We start from the raw sequence: 23,756 nt of genomic DNA on the forward strand, positions 1-23,756 counted from the left end.
AGTAACACCTGGACTGTCGCATGCTGGAGGGGGATCCCTGGCAAAACGCCCATGGAAAATTACATAGTTTATGCAGAGTCTGCTTTTAAGCCATAATGGGTCTAAATCAACTAACATTCCCAAAGTGGCTGTCTCAAAACATCCCGGACAGAAGATAGATTGATAGATAGGATAGATAGATATACATAGATTGATAGTTAGATAGAATTGATAGAAGAGAAATAGATAGATTTGTTAGATATATAATTACCCTAATAAATTCTAATAATCAAACATGCGTTCTTGGACCCAACTAGCTTGTGTTAATTAGTACTTTTCTTAGCACTTTAATCCCTGTCCCCCCCCCCTATCGGGGTGTTCTATATGGCCTGCCAGATTACCCTGAAAAATTATAATAATAAGACATGTGGTCTGCTACCTATTTTAACTAGGTTGTGTTTTAAGTACTACCATTCTTAGCACTTTAATCTCTGTAACTCCCCCTATTTGGTGAGGTCTATACGGCCTGGATGATTACCCATACAAAATATAATAATAAGACATCTGCTCATGTTACCCATGGTAACTATGTTGTGTTAATTAGTAATGTCCTTCGCATTTTAATAGCTGTTACTCATACTCACCCTATTGGTGGAGGTCTATATGGCCTGCATGATTACCCTTACAAAATATAACAACCAAACATATGCTCTGTGACCCATGGTAAGTAGGTTGTGTTAAGTAGTACTGTTCTTTGCAGTTTCATACCTGTTACAACACCAAATGGTGGCAGGTCTATCTGGCCTTCATGATAAGCTGCACCCAAACCCAAAAAAAAGCCGAGTGGTCTTAGACTAACACCCATGGCTAACTCGGTTGTTTCAATTAGTACTATTCTTAGCACTTTCATCCCTGTTACGGGTGGTCTACATGGCCATCATGATTAGCCGAACAAAATACTACAATCCAACCTTTGCTCAGTCTTCATAGGCCCTTCATTGTCTGTATTTTGATAGTACAGATACAACACCGAATGGTGGCAGCTCTATATGGCCTGCATGATTAGCCGCACCCAATACAAAAATAAATCCAAGCGGTCTTGGATTAACACCCATGGCTAACTCTGTTGTTTCAAGTAGTACTATTCTTAGCACTTTCATCTCATCATCCCTGTTACTTCCAGGACTCTCGGTGGTGGTGGTGGTCTACATGGCCATCATGATTAGCCTAACCAAATACTACAATCCAACCTTGGCTCAGTCTTCCTAAGGCCCTTCATTGGCTGTATTTTGGTAGTACTGTTCTTATTAGTTTAATAGCTGATACCACACCGAATGGTGGCAGCTCTATATGGCCTGCATGAATAGCCGCACCCAAAGCCAAAAAAAAGCCAAGCGGTTTTGCACTAACACCCATGGCTAACTCTGTTGTTTCAAGTTCTACTATTCTTAGCTCTTTATAGAATACTGTCACAACAAATATGATTGGTGTAAATATTTTTTAAGTAGGCCTGGCACACAGGCTTGGAAGGCTGTAGAAAAGTGCAATTCTAGGGCACGAGCAAACTGAGGATTAAGATCATCAACAATCAAGATTTTTTTAATTTTAATTAGTAACTATACTGTGACAAAAAATTAGGATTGGTGTAAATAGTTGGCAAGACGGCCTGGCACAAAAGGATGGCAGGCAGGAGGTAGATGCAATTCAAGGACACTAGGAGACTGATTAATGACAGTCTAAAAGTGATGATTGACAATTTTTGCAATACTGTTAACAGAAATATGATTGCTGACAACAATTGGCTAGGTGGGCCTGGCTCACAGCAGGCTGCAAGGCAGGAGGAAAGTGCTATTCAATGGCACCAGCAAACTGAGGATTCAAATCACAACAACTATTACCAAATATTTTAATTATTAGAATACTGTCACAACAAATATGATTGGTGTAAATATTTTTTAAGTAGGCCTGGCACACAGGCTTGGAAGGCTGTAGAAAAGTGCAATTCTAGGGCACGAGCAAACTGAGGATTAAGATCAACACTAAAAAATTTTTTTATTTAAATTAATAACTATACTGTCTGTGACAACAATTATGATTGGTGTAAATAGTTGGCTAGACGGCCTGGCACAAAAGGCTGGCAGTGGCAGGCAGGAGGTAAATGAAATTCAATGGCACTAGGAGACTGAATATTTGCAGTCCAAGAAAATAAGGATTTTTTTTTTTTAATTACTGTTACAAGAATTGTGATTGGTGCCACTAATTGGCTACTTGGGCCTGGCAGACAGGCTGGCAGATATGAGTCGTGGATGGTAGGTAGGGCAGTAATTTAACACAGTATGCTGTGTAAGTGACAAAAACACAGGACTGATAGAAAATTAAGTTACATTACACTAGCAAAATACTTTAAAATTTTAGATTTTAATAATAAAATTATGTTAAGAAGTGCAATGCACATATGACTCTATGAGTGGTTGCACTGGCTGGCTGCTACGTAGGGCAGCAATTATAACAACAGTATGCTGTGTAAGTCAGACAGTTAGACACAGGCCTGATAGAAAATACAATTAGATTACACTAGCATAATGATTTAAAGACTTTTTTTTGGAAATTTTAAGAAAAAGGTTAAGCACATACATATGAGTCGTGGCTGATAGCCTTGGAAGGGCAGTTATTAAAAACAGTAGGCTCTGTAAGTCGGATACACACACGCCTGATAGAAAATACTATTAGATTACACTAGAAAAATGATTGAAATTATTTTTTGGGAGGGGGAATTAAAAAAAGGTTAAACACATATGAGTCGTGGCTCATAGACTAGGGAGGGCAGTAAGTAAACACAGTAGGCTCTCTATGTCAGCAAAACACACAGGCCGGATAGAAAATTATATTAGATTACACTAGCAAACAAATTTAAACTTTTTTTTTTATATTAAAATTAAGGTGAAGGAGAATAGATATGAGTGCTGGGTGGCTGCCTGGCACAGACCAATTAACCAAAAGACTGAAAAAAAGAGGTATATTAATGCTGAGTGAGCCTGACAGACACAGGCATGATAGTAAATGTAATTAGATTACACTAGCAAAATATTTTTTTTATTTTTTTTTATTTAAAATAATGTTATAAACGGATATTAACACTGGTGGCTGCTGGCTGGCACAGAGCAATGAACCAGAGTATATGCTGTGTGACACTGGCCTGATAGAAAATGAAAAAAAATTACACTAGAAAAATAATTATATTTTTGGGTTAGTTAAATTTAAACTAATGTTGTTAGGGAGATATCAGTGGTGGCAGTAGTCACAGCATATGCTGTGAGCCTTAAACACACAGCTGAAAGCCAGGCAAATGCTAATAAAAAAAAAAATGAGTGGAGTCCTTCTGGACTGTAAATACACTAGCCTAGCTATGTTTTTCCTATTAATGTCAGGAGCAAAAACACAACACGTCCTCTCATTAAAAAAGCAAGGTCGTTATGAGTCTAAAATGGCGGATTCCGAGTAGCTGGGAGTGTCTGTGAGGGAGTGTCTGATGTTTATTGGCTCTAATGTGTCAGGCGGCTGTGACATAAAGGGTCAAAGTTTCCACAATGATGACACATAGGGGCGGATCGAACATCGCCATGTGTTCGCCCACAAACGTGAACAAGCTATGTTCGCTGTGAACCGTTCGCGGGCGAACAGTTCGGGACATCACTACATGTAACCCCATTGGGATTGTTTAAATACTTCTCATATGCATTTCTCAATTGATTTGCTAGCTGGGTCTCTTTAGCTTTCTTTTTGCGTGTCATTTTGATCATGTACGCCTTTACTTCACCCCGAACCACTGCTTTACCTGCCTCCCACAGGATTTCTGTTTTATTTATATATTCTTTATTGTGTATACAGTACTCTTGCCATTTATTTATCCAGTTTACAAAATGTGTATTATTACTCATGTAGGCCAGGAAGCGAAATGTATTCATCTTCTTCTCCGATCTAGTTGCTACGGAAATCTTTAGACTTATTACCGCGTGATCTGACAAAATTATATCTGCAATATTTGTTTCCATATCTAGCTTTAATAATTGCTCATCTGCTAAGAACATGTCGATTCGGGAAAAGTTTTTATGTGTCTTTGACTCGCAGGTATATGTCCGCTCATCCGGGTGTTGTAACCGCCAAATATCCTTAACTTTTAGTAGCTTGACAAAATTCCGAAAATTTTTTGCTTCGCGATAATTTGTCTGTCTACATCTAACTTTAAATCTATCCATCTCTGGGTATAATGTGAGGTTCATATCACCGGCTATAATCAGGTTCTGGCCTAAATATGGTGATAATGTTGGTTTTATATTTTGCCAGAACTGTGTCTCAAATCTATTTGGCCCATATATATTGCAGAAAGTCCAAGTAAGATTGCCTATCTTTGTCTGAAGGATAATAAATCTGCCATGTGGATCCAACTCTTGTTTTATGATATTATATGTCATATTCTTATTAAAGAGTATAACTACACCTCGCTTACGTTTGTTACATGGTGTTGCGATAATTTCTGCAATCCAGTTTGTTTTTAATTTTTCTATCTCTACACTTTTTAGATGCAGTTCTTGAAGGAAAATGATATCAGGTTTATGTCTTTTAAGCATTTTCAGAGTATTTTTCCGCTTAATGGGTGAGGTTATCCCACCCACATTCCATGATATAAGATATAGGGCTCGATTTATCAAGCCTCTACGGCTGCAAGTTCTCTCAAGAACTTGCTCGCAGTGATTTATCAAGCAGCGGTCACCAGACCGCTGCTTCCCTAACATCTTTGCCACCTCTATTGTGGCGAAATTCAATCTCCTCGGTCGAGTCCGACCGTGGAGATTGACAGCTCCTGCCCGCGCGTGATTGGCTGTGCGCGGGCAGGGGGCGGGATTGCACGCGAGTGCAAAATTGCCCTCGTGTGCAATGTTAATTACCTGCGGGTAATTTCGCCCCGCCACAGGCGAGCTGAGGCATACAGAGGCGCGTATACGCGCCCCTGTACGCCTCAGCGTTGATAAATCTAGCCCTAAGTGGTATAGTCATTTCTTATCTATTTAGAGATTTAGAGAAATAGTGGTATACATGTAGGGGGAAAAAACAAAGGAAAAACACCTCACCCCTGCCCCCCCCCCTCATCCCCTTGCACCTATTTTGTTGATCAGTGTTATTTATTAATCTTACCCTTATATCCATCATATTTTTAAGGCATCCCGCAATTCTATATGCCCTTAACTTTCTATCTTCTCACACTTCAATATTATTTTCATGACAGAAAGCTTTAGCTTCATCTACTGAATTTAGCACAACATTGCCCTCCATACTTAACACAATTATTTTGGCAGGATATTTCATGGTTGTTTTTAGCCCTGCTTTAATTAGCCCTGAACAAAATGGTGCCATAGCCCTCCTTGTAGTCGATGTTTCTGAGGAGAAGTCGTGGAATATCAGAATTTTTTTCCTGTCTATTATAAGTGTTTGTGCTTTTCTGTAGTGTTGCATAATATTAACCTTGTCTTGAAAATTAAGATATTTAATTAGCAACATCCTTGGGTGTACATTTCCATCTGTAGGGTGTCAAATTGCGGTAGTATTAAGTCAGCTAGCTGATTGTCAGGGTGCCAGGAATCAGACTGATACGAGAAGTGCAAAAATAATCACACCTTTATTAATAGCAAAAAATAATAAAAAGTCCACAAGTCAAATAACAAGCCAGGAATCAAAACCAGAGCTGGTAGTCAGCCGAGCCGAGTCAGGAGCCAAAGCAAATAGTCAGATGAGCCGGAATCAGGAACAAGGAAAACAGCAGAGTCAGGAACAAGCCAGGGATCAGGAACCAGGAAGGACGTCAGGCAGCCAGGTAATACACAGGAACTCTCACAAACAGGTCTGAGACAAAGCAAAGGCAAAGCATACTGAACAAAGGCCCTTTAAATAATAAGTGATGACATCACAATTCTGAGACTGCATCCTGTCTCACATGGATGATGCACACCAGTCTGGCCATAAAAGGAAGTGCAGAAATTGAGCAGCATCCCACACAATGCACCATAGTCAGGAAGAGAGGTGAATAAAATGGCTGCCAGCAGCACATGGCAAACACAACAGGGAAAAAGCCCTGACAGTACCCTCCCCTCAACGACCCCTCCCCCGCGGGAGGACAAAAGGCTTATTGGGGAAACGGGCATGGAAGGCACGGAGGAGGGCAGGAGCATGAACATCAGAGGAGGGAACCCAAGAATGCTCCTCCGGACCGTAGTCTCTCCAGTGAACCAAATACTGTACACGGCCCCTGGACATACGAGAGTCAATAATGCTGCTGACCTCATACTCCTCATGGTTGTCAACAAAGATAGGATGGGGACGAGGCAACACAGTGGTAAACCGATTACAAAACAATGGTTTCAACAGGGAGACATGAAAAACATTGGAGATGCGCATAGCAGGAGGAAGGTCAAGAGCGTAGGCCACAGGATTAACCCGTCTCAGTATTCGAAAAGGACCAACATAATGGGGAGCCAATTTATTGGAAGGCACACAAAGGTTCAAGTTGCGGAAGGACAGCCAAACTCTCTCACCAACCTGGTAGGTAGGTGCGGGCAGACGCCTACGATCAGCCTGGAACTTTTGGTGCTGCATAGAACGATGAAGGCAATCCTGAATCTGCACCCACATGGAACGGAGTTGTCGGAGATGTTCCTCCAAAGCCAGAATACCCTGAGACATGAATGAATCGGGCAACAAGCATGGTTGAAAACCATAATTCGCCATGAAAGGGGATATCTTGGAGGAAGCATTAATAGCACTATTACGAGCAAACTCTGCCCAAGGTAACAGTTCAGACCAATTATTGTGGTGATCTGAGACATAGCAACGGAGGAACTGTTCCAGAGCTTGATTAGACCGTTCCGCAGCCCCATTGGATTGAGGGTGATATGCTGAGGAGAAGGAAAGCTGGAACCCCATTTGAGCACAAAAGGAACGCCAAAATCTGGAGACAAACTGGATACCCCGGTCCGACACTATCTCCTTGGGTAACCCATGTAAACGGAAGACCTCCCGGGCAAAAATTGAAGCAAGCTCCTGAGCGGTAGGCAACTTCTTCAAGGGAATGCAATGTGAAATTTTAGAAAAACGGTCAACCACCATAAGGATAACAGTATTGCCATTGGAAACAGGGAGCTCGACAATGAAGTCCATGGAAAGATGTGTCCAAGGACGCTCACCATTAGCAATAGGTTGAAGAAGACCCACAGGAAGACGTCTAGGAGTCTTATTCTGTGCACAAGCTGAGCAGGAGGCAACATATGCAGCAACATCAGAACGAAGACCTGGCAACCAGAATTGTCGAGTGACAGACCAAATCATTTGGTTCTTGCCTGGGTGACCTGCGGCTTTAGGATAGTGGTAAGTGTGCAAAAGTTTTCTCAGGAGGTGCATTGGTTTGTGCAGCCAGGATCTCCTCCCCCAAGGGAGAAGTCAAATTAGTATGTATGGTAGCCAAAATATGGTCAGGAGGTATAACAGGAGTAGGTACAGACTCCTCCTTGGACAGAGGCGAAAATTGTCAAGAGAGGGCATCAGCCCTAACATTCTTACTACCAGGCAGGTAGGAGACCACATAATTAAACCGAGACAAAAATAGCACCCATCTGGCCTGTCGGGGCGACAAACGCTTTGCTTCAGATAGATAAGTTAAATTCTTGTGGTCAGTAAAAATGAGCACTGGCACGCTAGTACCCTCGAGAAGATGCCTCCATTCCTTAAGTGGCCAGTAATTCCCTGTCGCCAATTTCATAATTGCACTCCGCTGGAGACAATTTCTTAGAGAAGAAACCACACGGATGCAAGGAACCGTCAGGCCTAGAACGTTGAGACAAGAGGGCACCTACTCCAGTCTCAGATGCATCGACCTCAAGAATGAAAGGCAGGACAGGGTTAGGATGAGCCAGAACTGGAGCGGCAGCAAAGGCAGTGTTAAGACTATCAAAGGCCTTAATGGCAGTAGGTGACCAACGGAGTGGATCATTCTCTTTAAGGGTCATGTCTGTGATAGGTTTGACCAAGGAAGAAAAGTTTTTAATAAACTTTCTATAGTAATTGGCGAGCCCCAAAAAACATTGAATAGACACAAGACCAACTGGGCGAGGCCACTGCAGAACTGCAGATAACTTGTCAGGATCCATGGAGAACCCTGCAACAGAGATAACATAACCTAGGAAGGCTACTTGAGTCTGATGGAACTCACATTTCTTGTGTTTACAAAACAGGCCGTTCTCACGTAGTCTCTGAAGAACCCGTGTAACATCAGAACGATGAGCCTCAAATGTGGGTGAGTGTATGAGGATGTCATCTAAGTACACCACAACACACTGTTGCAACATATCTCGTAGGACATCATTAATAAATTCCTGAAAAACAGCAGGAGCATTACATAGGCCAAAGGGCATTACAAGATACTCATAATACCCGCTCCTGGTGTTAAATGCTGTTTTCCATTCCTATCCCTCCTTAATCTTAACGAGATTGTACGCTCCTCTAAAATAAAGTTTAGTAAAGACTGTAGCTCCCTTGAGGTGGTCAAAGAGTTCCGTAATAAGTGGAATAGGGTAAGCTTTCTGGTAACACGATTAAGACCCCTATAATCGATGCATGGTCTTAACTCACCACCCTTTTTCTTCACAAAGAAGAAGCCAGCCCCTGCAGGAGAGCAGGATTTGCGGATGATCCCCCGCGACAGAGCATCGGCAACATACTCCTCCATAGCACAATTCTCTGCAACAGACAGAGGGTACACCCAGCCCCGAGGAGGAATGGCTCCGGGTTGCAGGTCTATGGCACAATCATAAAACCGGTGAGGAGGCAACGTACCGGCATGCACCTTGTCAAACACGTCTAGGAATTCTCGGTACTCCTCTGGCAATTGAGAAACCGAAGAAGTGCACAAGACTTTAACTGGTTTCCTTAGACAAGTGGAAATACATTGTGGGGACCACGACAAAATTTCGGACCTGCGCCAGTTGAGACTGGGATTGTGCTTTTGGAGCCAGGGATAACCCAGAACAACCGGAAAATGCGGAGAGTTTATCACCTGGAACTGGAGGGTTTCAAAATGGAGAGCCCCAACAGCCATGGACAAAGGAGCAGTTTCGTGAGTAACGAGTGCGGGCTGAAGGGGCCTGCTATCAATGGCCTCAATACCAAGCGGAATGGGTCGAGGCAAAACAGGAATGGAGTGCTTTGATACAAAAGCACTGTCAATGAAATAGCCCACAGCACCGGAGTCAACAAGAGCCTGGGTGACTATGGAGGAGGAAAGGACAACTGTGACCAAAGGTTTCTCCTTAAGCGGTTCCGGGGACGAGGATAAACCACCCAAGGTCTGCCCCCGACAGGACCTTAGGTGTGAGCGTTTTCCTGGCTGTGTAGGACAAGACTTCAAAAGGTGGCCCTGTAACCCACAATAGAGGCAGATCCCCTCCCTCCTCCTAAAGGCTCTCTCTGGCACGGAGAGACGCGTGAATCCCAGCCGCATCGGCTCAACAGTACCTGGTGACTCGGGACCAGGAGGCATGGGAGGAGAGGGAGGCATGGGTGGGAACGAACACGTAGGAGACAACAGAACAGGAGGCTTCCACAAGCTTTACTTGAAAGAGGGCCTCTCTCTGAGTCTGATGTCAATTAGGATCAAAAAGGACACCAATGCCTCGAGATCCTCTGGTAAATCTCTGGCAGCAACTTCGTCTTTAATCGCATCAGAGAGCCCATGAAAGAAGGCGGCAACAAGGGCTTTATTGTTCCAACCTACATCTGCGGCAAGCGTATGGAACTCAATAGCATACTGAGCAAGGAGGAGCGAGCCGGAACATCAAATACCCTTCGAAAGGAGGCCACAAATTCAGGGTAATTTGAAATCACAGGTTTATTAGTCTCCCACAAGGGATTAGCCCAGGCAAGAGCTGTGTCAGAGAGTAACGAGATGAGAAATCCCACCTTAGCTCTGTCAGAGGGAAACGCCTGAGGTAACATCTCAAAGTAAATACCAACCTGGTTCAAAAACCCTCTGCACTGAATAGGATCGCCTCCATATCGCTGAGGTAGAGGTGCAGAACCGGACATGCTCCTGGTAGGCATAGGTGCAGCAGCGGAAACAGGAGCAGCCATAACTTGCGGGACACTTTGGTCCAAATGTGCAGTGCGAGTCAGCAGGGTTTGCAGGGCTAGTGCAAATGGATCCAAGCGGTGATCCTGTTCATCCATCCTGTAAATGATGGCAGGTAAAGGTGGATTATTAGCACCATCAGGATTCATGGCCCTTGCGTAATGTCAGGGTGCCAGGAATCAGACTGAGACGAGAAGTGCAAAAATAATCACACATTTATTAATAGCAAAAAATAATAAAAAGTCCACAAGTCAAATAACAAGCCAGGAATCAAAACCAGAGCTGGTAGTCAGACGAGCCGAGTCAGGAACCAAAGCGAATAGTCAGACGAGCCGGAATCAGGAACAAGGAAAACAGCAGAGTCAGGAACAAGCCAGGGATCAGGAACCAGGAAGGACATCAGGCAGCCAGGTAAATCACAGGAACTCTCACAAACAGGTCTGAGACAACACAAAGGCAAAGCATACTGAACAGAGGCCTTTTAAATAATAAGTGATGACATCACAATTCTGAGACTGCATCCTGTCTCACATGGATGATGCACACCAGTCTGGCCATAAAAGGAAGTGCAGGAATTGAGCAGCATCCCCCACAATGCACCATAGTCAGGAAGAGAGGTGAGTAAAATGGCTGCCAGCAGCACAGGGAAAAAACCCTGACACTGATTTATTGTCATCTGTACCTCTGAATTTCTACCCGGGCTCTCTGGATTTATATCTGGACATATTTCCTGCAATGGTTTCTGCTTTCTGTCTTTTTTTAGGGGCATAGCTGGGGATCTATTTTTCACATTTGTCATGTATTTTTCCATAAGCTTTGAGAGTTCAATTAAATTTGTTTATGTATTCCTTAGCTTATACGATCTAAGTGATAGTGGAGTACACCTAGTGCCTACTAAATAAGACCTCTGGCTTTGATAATTTGATAATTTGATAATTTGACACCTAGTTGTCAAAATGTAAACATATAGATAGGAGGCCAAAAGTTAAATAATATCTATATAAAAGGGCAGAATTGAGAGCAGAACGTAGACTTAGATCTTATAAGTGATGAAACTGATAAGGTATACCTAAGCGCCAACTATACGAAGGCTTGGTCTGGACCAAATGCAATATTATCAAACGATTACAATAAACAATTTATTGAGTACACAAATAAGTTAAAAACATGGATCCATGTATAAACAACCAAATTTATACAACAATAATAGCTAAATGAATAGTTAAAACAAATAGTTATGTAACAGATATAGCATTTAAAATTGTGCAAACATTGCTCTTAAAAATATTCCTAAAAAATTCCAAATTTAGTATAAGGCTCACTACAGAAATTCAACTTTGTGTTTACCACATACACAAATTTATACATCAATAATAGCTAAATGAATAGTTAAACATTAGTTACTATTGGCAATATTTAGGAGCATTGCATAGAATCGAGAACATTATTGGATAGATAATATTATATAACTGACTAATATATTTCACCTATTATGTGTATGTGGTAAACACAAAGTTGAATTTTTGTTGTGAGCCTTATACTTAATTTGGAATTTTTTAGGAATATTTTTAAGAGCAATGTTTGCACAATTTTAAATGCTATATCTGTTACATAACTATTTGTTTTAACTATTCATTTAGCTATTATTGTTGTATAAATGTCATTGTTTATAAATGGATCCATGTTTTTAACTTATTTGTGTACTCAATAAATTGTTTATTGTAATCGTTTGATAATATTGCATTTGGTCCAGACCCAGCCTTCGTATAGTTGGCGCTTTGGTATACCTTTATTAGTTTCATCACTTATAAGATCTAAGTCTACATTCTGCTCTCAATTCTGCCCTTTTATATAGATATTATTTAACTTTTGGCCTCCTATGCATTTCTATATATGACAGATTTTTTTAGAGCATTACTAGGCCCTACTTAACTTGCGAGATCAGCCAAGATCAAGTGCATTCAAGGCAATGCGGCTCTAGACCAATCAAAAACTTGCAAACATATTTGAATATCTGTACAAGATCAAAACCTACAGTCTTTTGAACTTATAGACCTTTGTGAGCACCTGTGCATATACAGAACATACACTCTTTAACACTTGTGAGCATGTTTGAGTACACAAACAACCCCTATACTCTATTAAATTTGCTATCGTACATATACATCTGTACCCATACAAAATACATGTGCTCTATTGACCTTACACACATGTATGAGTATCTATATATCTGTCAAAGGAGGAAGCCGGTGAAGCAGATTCTGGCTCACTTCACCGGCTTCCTCCTTGTCCTGCTCCAAACGTGACACCTCTCGTCTAGGACAGGATGGAGGGCTTTTGTGGGATTACGAAGATTTTCTTTCATGTAATTGGCAAGAGTCCATGAGCTAGTGACGTATGGGATATACATTCCTACCAGGAGGGGCAAAGTTTCCCAAACCTCAAAATGCCTAAAAATACACCCCCACCACACCCACAATTCAGTTTTTACAAACTTTGCCTCCTATGGAGGTGGTGAAGTAAGTTTGTGCTAGATTTCTACGTTGATATGCGCTTCTCAGTATGCTGAAGCCCGGTTTTCCTCTTAGAATGCAGTGAATGACAGAGGGATGTGAAGGGAGTATTATCTATTGAATGCAATGGTCATCCTAATGGGGATCTATTTCATAGGTTCTCTGTTATCGGTCGTAGAGATTCTTCTCCTACCTCCCTTTTCAGATCGACGATATACCCTTATATACCATTACCTCTACTGATTCTCGTTTCAGTACTGGTTTGGCTATCTGCTATATGTAGATGAGTGTCTTTTGGTAAGTATGTTTTCTTTTATTTAAGACACTCTCAGCTCTATGGTTTGGCACTTTATTTGTAAAGTTCTAAATATATGTTTTTATACTTATATTTGCCATGATTCAGGTTAATCAGTATATTTCCTTTTTACAGACTGTCAGTTTCATTTTTGGGAAATGCATATGAATACATTTTTTTCTTACCTGAAAATTTTTCAATTGTCTTTCTTTCTAAATTGCGGGCTGTTAGGCTTGCGGAAGCGCAAAATGCTATAATTTATTGCGTCATTTTTGGCGCGAGACTTTTTTGGCGTGAGAATTACGTTTGTTGACGTTATGATGATGTCATTTCTGGCGTCTTAGTTGGCGCCAAGAGTTTTCACATAGTTGCATCATCTATGACGCTCGTGTTTGTTGCAGACGTTTTTTGGCGCCAAAAAATATTTTGTCAATTGTGGGCGTCATACTTGGCGCCAGATTTTTTTACATTATTTAAGTCATTATTTCTTTTTGCTTCTGGTTTCCAGAAGCTTATTCTGTTTGCATTTTTTCCCATTCCTGAATCTGTCATATAAGGAAATGGATAATTTTGCTTTATATGTTGTTTTTTCTATTTACATATTGCAAGATGTCTCAAACTGACCCTGTCTCAGAATCTACTTCTGGAATGCTGCTGCCTGATGTCGGTTCTACCAAAACTAAGTGCATTTGTTGTAAACTTGTGGTAACTGTTTCTCCGGCTGTAGTTTGTGTTAGTTGTCATGATAAACTTTCTAAAGCAGACAATATTTCCATTAGTGGTAATCCATTACCTGTTGTTGTTCCTTCAACATCTAATGTTCAGGATATTCCTGTTAATGTGAGAGAATTTGTTTCTAATTCTATTCAGAAGGCCCTGTCTGTTATTCCACCTTCTAATAAACGTAAAAGGTCTTTTAAAACTTCTCATAAATTTGAAGAATTTTTAAATGACCAACAGCAATCTGATTTATCTATCTCTGATGAGGATCTATCTGGTTCAGAAGATTCTGCCTCAGATATGGACACTGACAAGACTTCATATTTATTTAAAATGGAGTATATTCGTTCTTTATTAAAAGAGGTGTTAATTGCATTAGATATGGAGGAGACTAGTCCTCTTGATATTAAAACCAGTAAACGTTTAAATTCAGTTTTTAAACCTCATGTAGTTATTCCAGAGGTTTTTCCAGTTCCTGATGCTATTTCAGATGTAATTTCTAGGGAATGGAATAGTCTGGGTACTTCATTTACTCCTTCTCCAAGGTTTAAGAGACTGTACCCTTTGCCGACTGGTAGATTGAAGTTTTGGGAAAAGATCCCCAAAGTTGATGGGGCTATCTCTACTCTTGCTAAGCGTACTACTATTCCTAGGGCAGATAGTACTTCTTTTAAAGATCCTTTAGATAGGAAGCTTGAGTCTTATCTAAAGAAGGCTTATTTATGTTCAGGTTATCTTCTTAGGCCTGCTATTTCTTTGGCTGATGTTGCTGCGGCTTCAACGTTTTGGTTGGAAACTTTAGCACAACAAGTACCAGATCCTAATGTGTATAGCATTGTTAAGATAATTCAACATGCTAATAATTTCATTTGTGATGCCATTTTTTATATCATTAGAGTTGATGTCAGGTATATGTCTTTAGCAATTTTAGCTAGAAGAGCTTTATGGCTTAAATCTTGGAATTCGGATATGCAAGTCAACGTTGCTATCTCTTTCTTTCCAAGGTAATACATTATTTGGTTCTCAGTTGTATTCTATAATTTCAACTGTCACTGGGGGGAAGGGAGCTTTTTTGCCTCAGGATAAAAAATCTAAGGGTAAATTTAGGGCTGCTAACCGTTTTTTTTCCTTTCGTCAGAATAAAGAACAGAAACCTGACCCTTCCCCTAAAGGAACGGTTTCCAATTGGAAGCCTTCTCCAGTCTGGAATAAATCCAAGCCTTTTAGAAAACCAAAATCAGCCCCCAAGTCCGCATGAAGGTGCGGCCCTCATTCCAGCGCAGCTGGTAGGGGGCAGACTACGATTTTTCAAGGATTTTTGGATCAATTTAATCTAAAATCATTGGATTCAGAACATTGTTTCTCAAGGGTACAGCATAGGTTTCAAGGTAAGACCGCCTGTGAGAAGTTTCTTTCTCCCACGCATTCCAGTGAACCCAGTAAAGGCTCAGGCTTTCCTGAAGTGTGTTTCAGACCTGGAGTTATCCGGGGTAATTGTGCCAGTTCCATATCTGGAACGGGGTCTGGGGTTTTATTCAAATCTGTTCATTGTCCCAAAGAGGGAGAATTCTTTCAGACCAGTTCTGGATCTAAAAATTTTGAATCGTTATGTAAGAATACCAACATTCAAAATGGTGACTATAAGGACTATTCTGCCTTTTGTTCAGCAAGAGCATTATATGTCCACAATAGACTTAGAGGATGCTTATCTTCATATTCCGATTCATCCAGATCATTTTCAGTTCCTGAGATTCTCTTTTCAAGACAAGCATTACCAATTTGTTGCTCTTCCTTTTGGCCTAGCAACAGCTCCAAGGATCTTTTCAAAGGTTCTCGGTGCCCTACTCTTTGTAATCAGATGATATCTTGGTACTTGCTCAGTCTTTACATTCTGCAGAATCTCACACGAATCAACTAGTGTTGTTTCTTCAAAATCATGGTTGGAGGATCAATTTACCAAAAAGTTCCTTGATTCCTCAGACAAGGGTAACTTTTTAGGATTCCAAATAGATTCAGTATCCATGACTTTGTCTCTACCAGACAAAATACGTCTGAAATTGGTTTCAGCTTGTCGGAACCTTCAGTCTCAGTCCTTCCCTTCAGTAGCTATGTGCATGGAGGTTTTAGGTCTCATGACTGCAGCATCGGACGTGATCCCCTTTGCTCGTTTTCACATGACACCTCTTCAGCTTTGTATGCTGAGCCAATGGTGCAGGGATTATACAAAGATATCACAATTAATATCCTTAAATCCCAATGTTCGACTATCTCTGACTTGGTGGTTAGATCACCATTGTCTAGTTCAAGGGGCCTCTTTTGTTTGTCCAACCTGGACTGTGATCTCAACAGATGCGAGTCTTTCAGGTTGGGGAGCTGTCTGGGGATCTCTGACAGCGCAGGGGGTTTGGAAATCTCAAGAGGCGAGATTACCAATCAATATTTTAGAACTCAGTGCGATTCTCAGAGCTCTTCAATTTTGGCCTCTTCTGAAGAGAGAACCGTTTATTTGTTTTCAGACAGACAATGTCACAACCGTGGCATATGTCAATCATCAAGGTGGGACTCACAATCCTCAGGCTATGAAAGAAGTATCTTGGATACTTGCATCGGCAGAATCCAGCTCCTGTCTAATTTCTGCGGTCCATATCCCAGGTATAGACAATTGGGAAGCGGATTATCTCAGTCGCCAAACTTTACATCCGGGAGAATGGTCTCTTCACCCAGATGTGTTTCTTCAGATTGTTCAGATGTGGGGGCTTCCAGAAATAGATCTGATGGCTTCTCATCTAAACAAGAAACTTCCCAGGTATCTGTCCAGGTCCAGGGATCCTCAGGCGGAAGCAGTGGATGCGTTGTCACTTCCTTGGAATTATCAACCTGCTTATATCTTTCTGCCTCTAGTTCTTCTTCCAAGAGTGATTTCAAAAATCATAATGGAGCATTCATTTGCACTGCTGGTGGCTCCAGCATGGCCTCACAGGTTTTGGTATGTGGATCTTGTTCGGATGTCCAGTTGCCAACCTTGGCCATTTCTGTTAAGGCCCGACCTTCTATCTCAAGGTGCATTTTTCCATGAGGATCTCAAATCATTAAATTTCAAGGTATGGAGATTGAACGCTTAGTGCTTAGTCATAGAGGTTTTTATCTGACTCAGTGATTAATACTATGTTGCAGGCTCACAAATCTGTGTCTAGAAAGATTTATTACCGAGTTTGGAAGACTTACATTTCATGGTGTTCTTCTCATAAATTCTCTTGGCATTCTTTTAGAATTCCTAGAATTTTACAGTTTCTTCAGGATGGTTTGGATAAGGGTTTGTCTGCAAGTTCTTTAAAAGGACAAATCTCTGCTCTTTCTCTTCTGTTTCACAGAAAAATTGCTAATCTTCCTGACATTCATTGTTTTGTTCAGGCTTTGGTTCGTATCAAGCCTGTCATTAAGCCAATTTCTCCTCCTTGGAGTCTTAATTTGGTTTTGAAGGCTTTACATGCTCCTCCATTTGAGCGTATGCATTCTTTGGACATTAAACTACTTTCTTGGAAAGTGTTGTTCCTTTTGGCCATCTCTTCTGCTAGAAGAGTTTCTGAATTATCTGATCTTTCTTGTGAGTCTCCTTTTCTGATTTTTCATCAGGATAAGGCGTTCTTGCAAACTTCATTTAAATTTTTACCTAACGTTGTGATTTCTAACATTAGTAGAGAAATTGCTGTCCCTTCGTTGTGTCTTAATGCTAAGAATTCTTTGGGAAGATCTTTACATTCTTTGGACGTGGTAAGAGCTTTGAAATATTATGTTACTAATAACATAAACAAAATTTCAGAAAGACGTCTAGTCTATTTGTTATCTTTTTTGGTTCTAGGAAAGATCAGAAGGCTTCTGCCATTTCTTTGGCATCTTGGTTAAAGCTTTTGATTCATCATGCTTATTTGGAGTCGGGTAAATCCCCGCCTCAGAGGATTACGGCTCATTCTACTAGGTCAGTTTCTACTTCCTGGGCTTTTAAGAATGAAGCTTCTGTTGATCAGATTTGCAAAGCAGCAACTTGGTCTTCTTTTCATACTTTTACTAAATTCTACCATTTTGATGTTTTCTCTTCTTCAGAAGCAGTTTTTTTATAGAAAAGTTCTTCAGGCAGCTGTTTCAGTTTGATTCTTCTGCTTATATTTTCAGTTTTTTTCATTATAAAGATTAAAACTTTTGATTTGGGTTGTGGATTGATTTTTCAGCGGAGTTGGCTGTCTTTATTTTTATCCCTCCCTCTCTAGTGACTCTTGCGTGGAAGTTCCACATCTTGGGTATTTGCTATCCCATACATCACTAGCTCATGGACTCTTGCCAATTACATGAAAGAAAACATAATTTATGTAAGAACTTACCTGATAAATTAATTTCTTTCATATTGGCAAGAGTCCATGAGGCCCACCCTTTTTTGTGGTTATTATACTTTATTTATTAAGAGCCAACATATTCCGCAGCACTGTCCATGGATACAATTCATTTAAGTAAAACAATACAAGACTTGTAAAATACAGGACAACATTTACAAACACATACAGGAGGGATTGAGGGCCCTATTCCCGTGGGAACTTACAATCTAGAAGGGTAGGAGGTTGAGAAACAGGAGGTGAGGACTGCAAGATGGAGAAGGATGTTAATACAGAGTTAGATGAGGGAAATGTTAGGTAAGTGAAATTAATTTATTATTGAGTTGGGTGGTAGGCTTCCCTGAACAGAAAAGTCTTCAGGGAGCATTTAAAGGAAGAAAGATTAGGGCAAAGCCTGACAGCACGAGGGAGAGTGTTCCAGAGGGTAGGTGCTGCACGATAGAAGTCCTGCAGTCTAGCATGAGAGGAGGTGAGAGTTGCGGATGCAAGGAGCAGGTCATTGTTGGATCTTAGTGGATGGGCTGGAGTATACTTGTGCATTAGAGAGGATAGGTAGAGGGGAGCGGCATTGGTGAGAGCTTTGTATGTAAGGGTGAGAATTTTGAATTTAATTCTGCTGTGAATGGGGAGCCAATGAAGGGACTCATAGAGAGGTGCAGCAGATACAGATCGACGGAAAAGGTGGATCAGCCTGGCAGAGGCATTTAGGATGGATTGAAGGGGGGAGAGGCGGGAAAGAGGAAGGCCATCGAGTAGGTTATTGCAGTAGTCAAGTCGGGAGTGGATTATTTGCTTTGTGGTGTCAGCGCTCAGAAAAGGGCGAATTTTGGAAATATTGCGTAGATGATTGCGGCAGGATGTAGAAAGCAATTGGATATGGAGGATGAAGGATAGGTTTGAGTCAAGTGTGACTCCAAGGCAGCGGACTTGGGGCGATGGGGAAATGGTGATGCCGTCAACAGGGATAGAGAAGTCAGAAGTCGGCGTAGAGCTTGAGGGGGGGATAAGAAGGAGCTCAGTCTTGGACATGTTAATCTTTAGGTGGTGAGAGGCCATCCAGGAAGAAATACCAGATAAGCAGTTGATGACATGAGAGAGGACAGAGGGAGAGAGAGCAGGGGTGGAGAGGTAGATCTGGGTGTCATCAGCATAGAGGTGATATTTGAAGCCGTAACTGTTGATAAGTTTACCCAACGAAGAAGTATAGATGGAGAAGAGTAGAGGACCCAGAACAGATCCTTGAGGTACTCCAACAGACAGAGGCATAGGAGAGGAGGAGTCACCGGCAAATGACACAGAAAAAGACCTGTGAGAAAGATAGGAGTGAATCCAGGAAAGAGCAGTGTCACAGAGGCCAAAAGAGCTAAGGGTCTGTAGGAGGAGGGGGTGGTCAACTGTGTCGAAGGCAGCTGAGAGGTCAAGTAAGATTAGTATAGAGTAGTGGCCAATATTTTTAGCAGAGAGAAGATCGTTTGTGACCTTGGTAAGGGCAGTCTCAGTTGAGTGTTTTGGGCTGAATCCAGATTGCAGTGGGTCAAGCAAGGAGTTGGCGGGTAGGAAGTGGGTTAGGCGATTGTAAACTAGTTTTTCAAGGAGTTTTGATGTTAGTGGAAGCAGTGATATGGGGTGGTAGCTTTCAGGAGAATTAGGGTCGAGGGAGGGGTTTTTAACTATGGGAGTGACTTTTGCGTGTTTGAAAGAAGATGGGAATGAGCCGGTAGAGAGAGATAGGTTAAAGATGTGGGTAAGAGCAGGAGTGAGGGTGGAAGATAGGGAGGGTATTAGATGGGAAGGGATAGGGTCGAGTGGGCAGGTAGTGAGGCGTGAGGAATATAGTAAGGAAGAAACTTCATTCTCAGTGGTTGGATGGAAGTTACAGAGGGTGGCAGAGGGAGTAATTGGGCCTGTTGTTGGAGTATTGCAGGTTGGTGTTGGGATGTTGCTTCGGATAGTATGTGTTTTGTTTAAAAAGTAGTCTGCCAGGTCTTGAGCACTAAAGACAAGCGGGGGTGGTGGAGCAGGTGGGTAGAGGAGAGAGTTAAAGGTGGAGAAGAGTCATTTAGGAACATGCATGGAAGTTATTCCAGCTTCTGTTCTATCTCATGGAGTGCTGTTCTCTCTCTTTGACTTTTTATGCAAATTATTCTTGGGTCACCCTAAGAGTAATGGGGAAACCAGACGTGGACTCCATGCACACTTGCCCTTAGAGAGATACAACTGCACCTCACTGACGAGGCCCATAGAAGGCCGAAACGATCGTCTGGGGTTGTTGCTTCCCTTGTTCAGAGAAGAATTGCCTGGTATTTCGGCGCTGGACTGTCATTGGGCAGGGTCAGACTGATATGCTTCAGGATATTTTTTTCTCTGTGAAGGGGCGTAGTGTGCAAAAAGAACTGGCACCCTGAGGAATTCAATAAAAATGAACATGCATGGAAGTTATTCCAGCTTCTGCGCTATCTCATGGAGTGCTGTTCTCTCTCTTTTTTACTTTTTATGCAAATTATTCTTGGGTCACCCTAAGAGTAATGGGGAAACCAGACGTGGACTCCATGCACACTTGCCCTTAGAGAGATACAACTGCACCTCACTGACGAGGCCCATAGAAGGCCGAAACGATCGTCTGGGGTTGTTGCTTCCCTTGTTCGGAGAAGAATTGCCTGGTATTTCGGCGCTGGACTGTCATTGGGCAGGGTCAGACTGATATGCTTCAGGATATTTTTTTCTCTGTGAAGGGGCGTAGTGTGCAAAAAGAACTGGCACCCTGAGGAATTTAATAAAAATGAACATGCATGGAAGTTATTCCAGCTTCTGTTCTATCTCATGGAGTGCTGTTCTCTCTCTTTGACTTTTTAAGAGTCATTTAGGGTTTGAGGAAAGAGTAGATATGAGAGAAGAGAAGTAAGTTTGCTTGGCTAAGTGAAGGGCGGAAGTGTATGAATGAAGAATAAACTTATAGTGTATGAAATCGGGTTCAGAGTGAGTTTTCCTCCAGACATGCTCAGCAGTACGGGAGCATTTTTGCAAATAGCGTGTTTGCTGAGAATGCCAGGGCTGTAACTGACGCGTGGTGTTTTGCGCAGCTGGGGAGGGGCAAGTGTGTCTAATGCAGAGGAGAGAGTTTTGTTATAGTGGACTGTAGCAAGATCAGGGCTGGTTATAGTGGCGGTGTGAGGGAGGAGATTTTGAATGATTTTTGAAAGTTGGAGCGGATCCACAGCATGTGTATTTCTACAGGTGCGGGGGCGGGATGGAGAAGTGGGTTTAGCTGTTGCATTAATTTTATAGGTGACCAGGTGATGGTCTGAAATGAGAAAAGGGCGACAGGTGGTGTCAGATATAGAGCAGAGGTAGGAAAATACCAGGTCGATGGAGTGTCCATCACGGTTAGTCAGGGAATAGGGTGGATTGTGAGAGACCGAAGGAGGATGTGAGTGAAAGAAGTTTAGAGGCAGCAGGGGCAGATGGCTCGTCAATGGGAATGTTGAAGTCCCCAAGAATTAGGGTTGGTATATTTGAAGAGAGAAAGTGAGGAAGCCAGGCAGCGAAGTTGTCAAAGAATTGGGAGGTTGGTCCAGGAGGGCGATAGATGACTGCCACTTTTAGGGATAGGGGGGAGAACAGGCGAATACAGTGGACTTCAAAGGAGGAGAAGGAAAGAGATGGGATTGGAGGTAGGTATGGATAAGTGCAGAAGGGGGAGAGCAGGATGCCAACACCGCCGCCACATTTCTCACCTTGCCTAGGGGTATGACTAAAGTGAAGACCACCGTATGTGAGAGCAGCAATGGAAACAGTGTCAGAAGGAGATAGCCAGGTTTCTGTAATTGCTAAAATGGTGAAAGCATTTGATATAAACAGGTCATGAATTGCTGTAAGTTTGTTGCAGACAGAGCAAGAGTTCCATAGTGCGCAGGTGAAAGGAGTGTAGACGCGTGGGATGCATTGGATGGAAATGAGGTTATGTGTGTTGCTTTTATTAAAGTTTCTATATGGAGTGCGGGATTGGGTAATAGTGGGAATGAGGGTGGGCCCAGGATTTGGAGAGATATCGCCTGATGCTAATAGCATCAAGATGGAAAGTAAGAGTAGGTGAGAATGAGATTTATAGCAGTGGGGGCATTTATGTGAGGTGGTGCAGTTTAGTGACATAGATTTTAAAATAGAAAGTAGTTTGTGAGAGCTAAAGAATGATGAAGAAAGGAGAGAGGGGCCAATATAAACTGCATGTGGAGAAGGGTACGGTATGAGCATTTGAGCCTGCTTGTGGAATAGACATGAGACTGATAAAAGAAAAAGCAGTCCTGAAAACCTAGCAGAATGTTAAGCGCAAAAGATTTTTTGAATTAAAATATTTTGCTTGCCTCAAATCTTCTTCAAATCTTGTCTAATTCTCAGCGCTGTCACTTAAAGATGGTCACTTAGACAGATGGGAGCTTAGAGAGATGGAATACTCTGCAAACGCTCAGGCCCCAGCTAACGCTCTCCCCTAACTGCTCCTAAATTTATAAGGCTACAGCAGACAGCTGAGTTTAATTGATTGGAGACAGGGAGATAAGTTACACCCAGGTGAGAAGACTAAGAATTGCTACAAGATCAGAGGAGTAGATGCAAGAAAGAAAATTGGATGGGGATTAATTAATTAAGCAAAGTTTGATAAGGATATGCACATGCTGGGGACAGGAAAGAGCAGATTAATAGAGTAGACAGTTGGTTCTATAGAGTTAAAAAACAGTGTTTAAATCCAGCAAAGACACATTTAAAGGGACATACCAGGCGTTAAAAAACAGTGTTTAAATCCAGCAAGACACAGGGTTTTAAAGGGACATACCAGGAGTTAAGAAATAGTGTTTAAATCCAGCAAAGACACACAGGGTTTTAGATTAAATTATTTTTATTGAGCATGTATAGAAGTTACAAACCAAAAAGAAAGAAAAGAGTTGCCATATATACATTATTTAGCCTCCTTCTTGAATGAGAATACAAGATATCTATTACAGGTAATATGTTTAAAGATGCAAAGTCTAGTAGTGTTTTACTAGACGATATCTAATCTTGAACAAGAACCACACACTCATATGTTGGTGAACTACTTAAGGGCTATGGAGATAAGCAGAAATAGTTACTCATAGATTACAGTTTCGATTGAATCTTACTCGACCTTCCGAGTTATGGTCTCTTGCAAGAGTTCATATAAGTAGTCATGTGTCCTTGACTTGTGGTGAATCCCAAAAAAAACAACAACAAAAAAGGACCTACAGGTCTTTCCAAACAGGCCCTCGTGCAGTCCCAGAGTGTGGAGGGAGAGTAGTGGGGGTCCTTTTAAGGAAGGCTGTTAGGTGAGCTTTCGCCCACCTAGTTAAACTCTATAGAAACTCTAAGTATTAAAATACAAAATAATTAACAATGAAAAACAATAACAGTAAACACCACCTGTTCACAAGTAAGGTTAAATACAGAATATATCAATTATCTCCAGTATTCCTGCCAGATAATATGTTGCTATGTGTCTCTCGCTCTCACAGGGTCTTTTTCTCAGTCTCCCCTAATTCTCTCATTGGGCTAACCGTCTCCTACTCGCGTGGTGCCCCCATCTGAAACGTTCTTCCCCTCTCTCCCAAGTATCCAATAATACCAAATTTTTTGGAACGAGTCTGACGTGTTTTGTATATGCGCTGCTGTTTCATATAAGGAGT

The sequence above is a fragment of the Bombina bombina genome, chromosome 5 (genome assembly GCF_027579735.1).
Source record: "Bombina bombina isolate aBomBom1 chromosome 5, aBomBom1.pri, whole genome shotgun sequence".
Taxonomy (NCBI): Eukaryota; Metazoa; Chordata; class Amphibia; order Anura; family Bombinatoridae; genus Bombina; species Bombina bombina.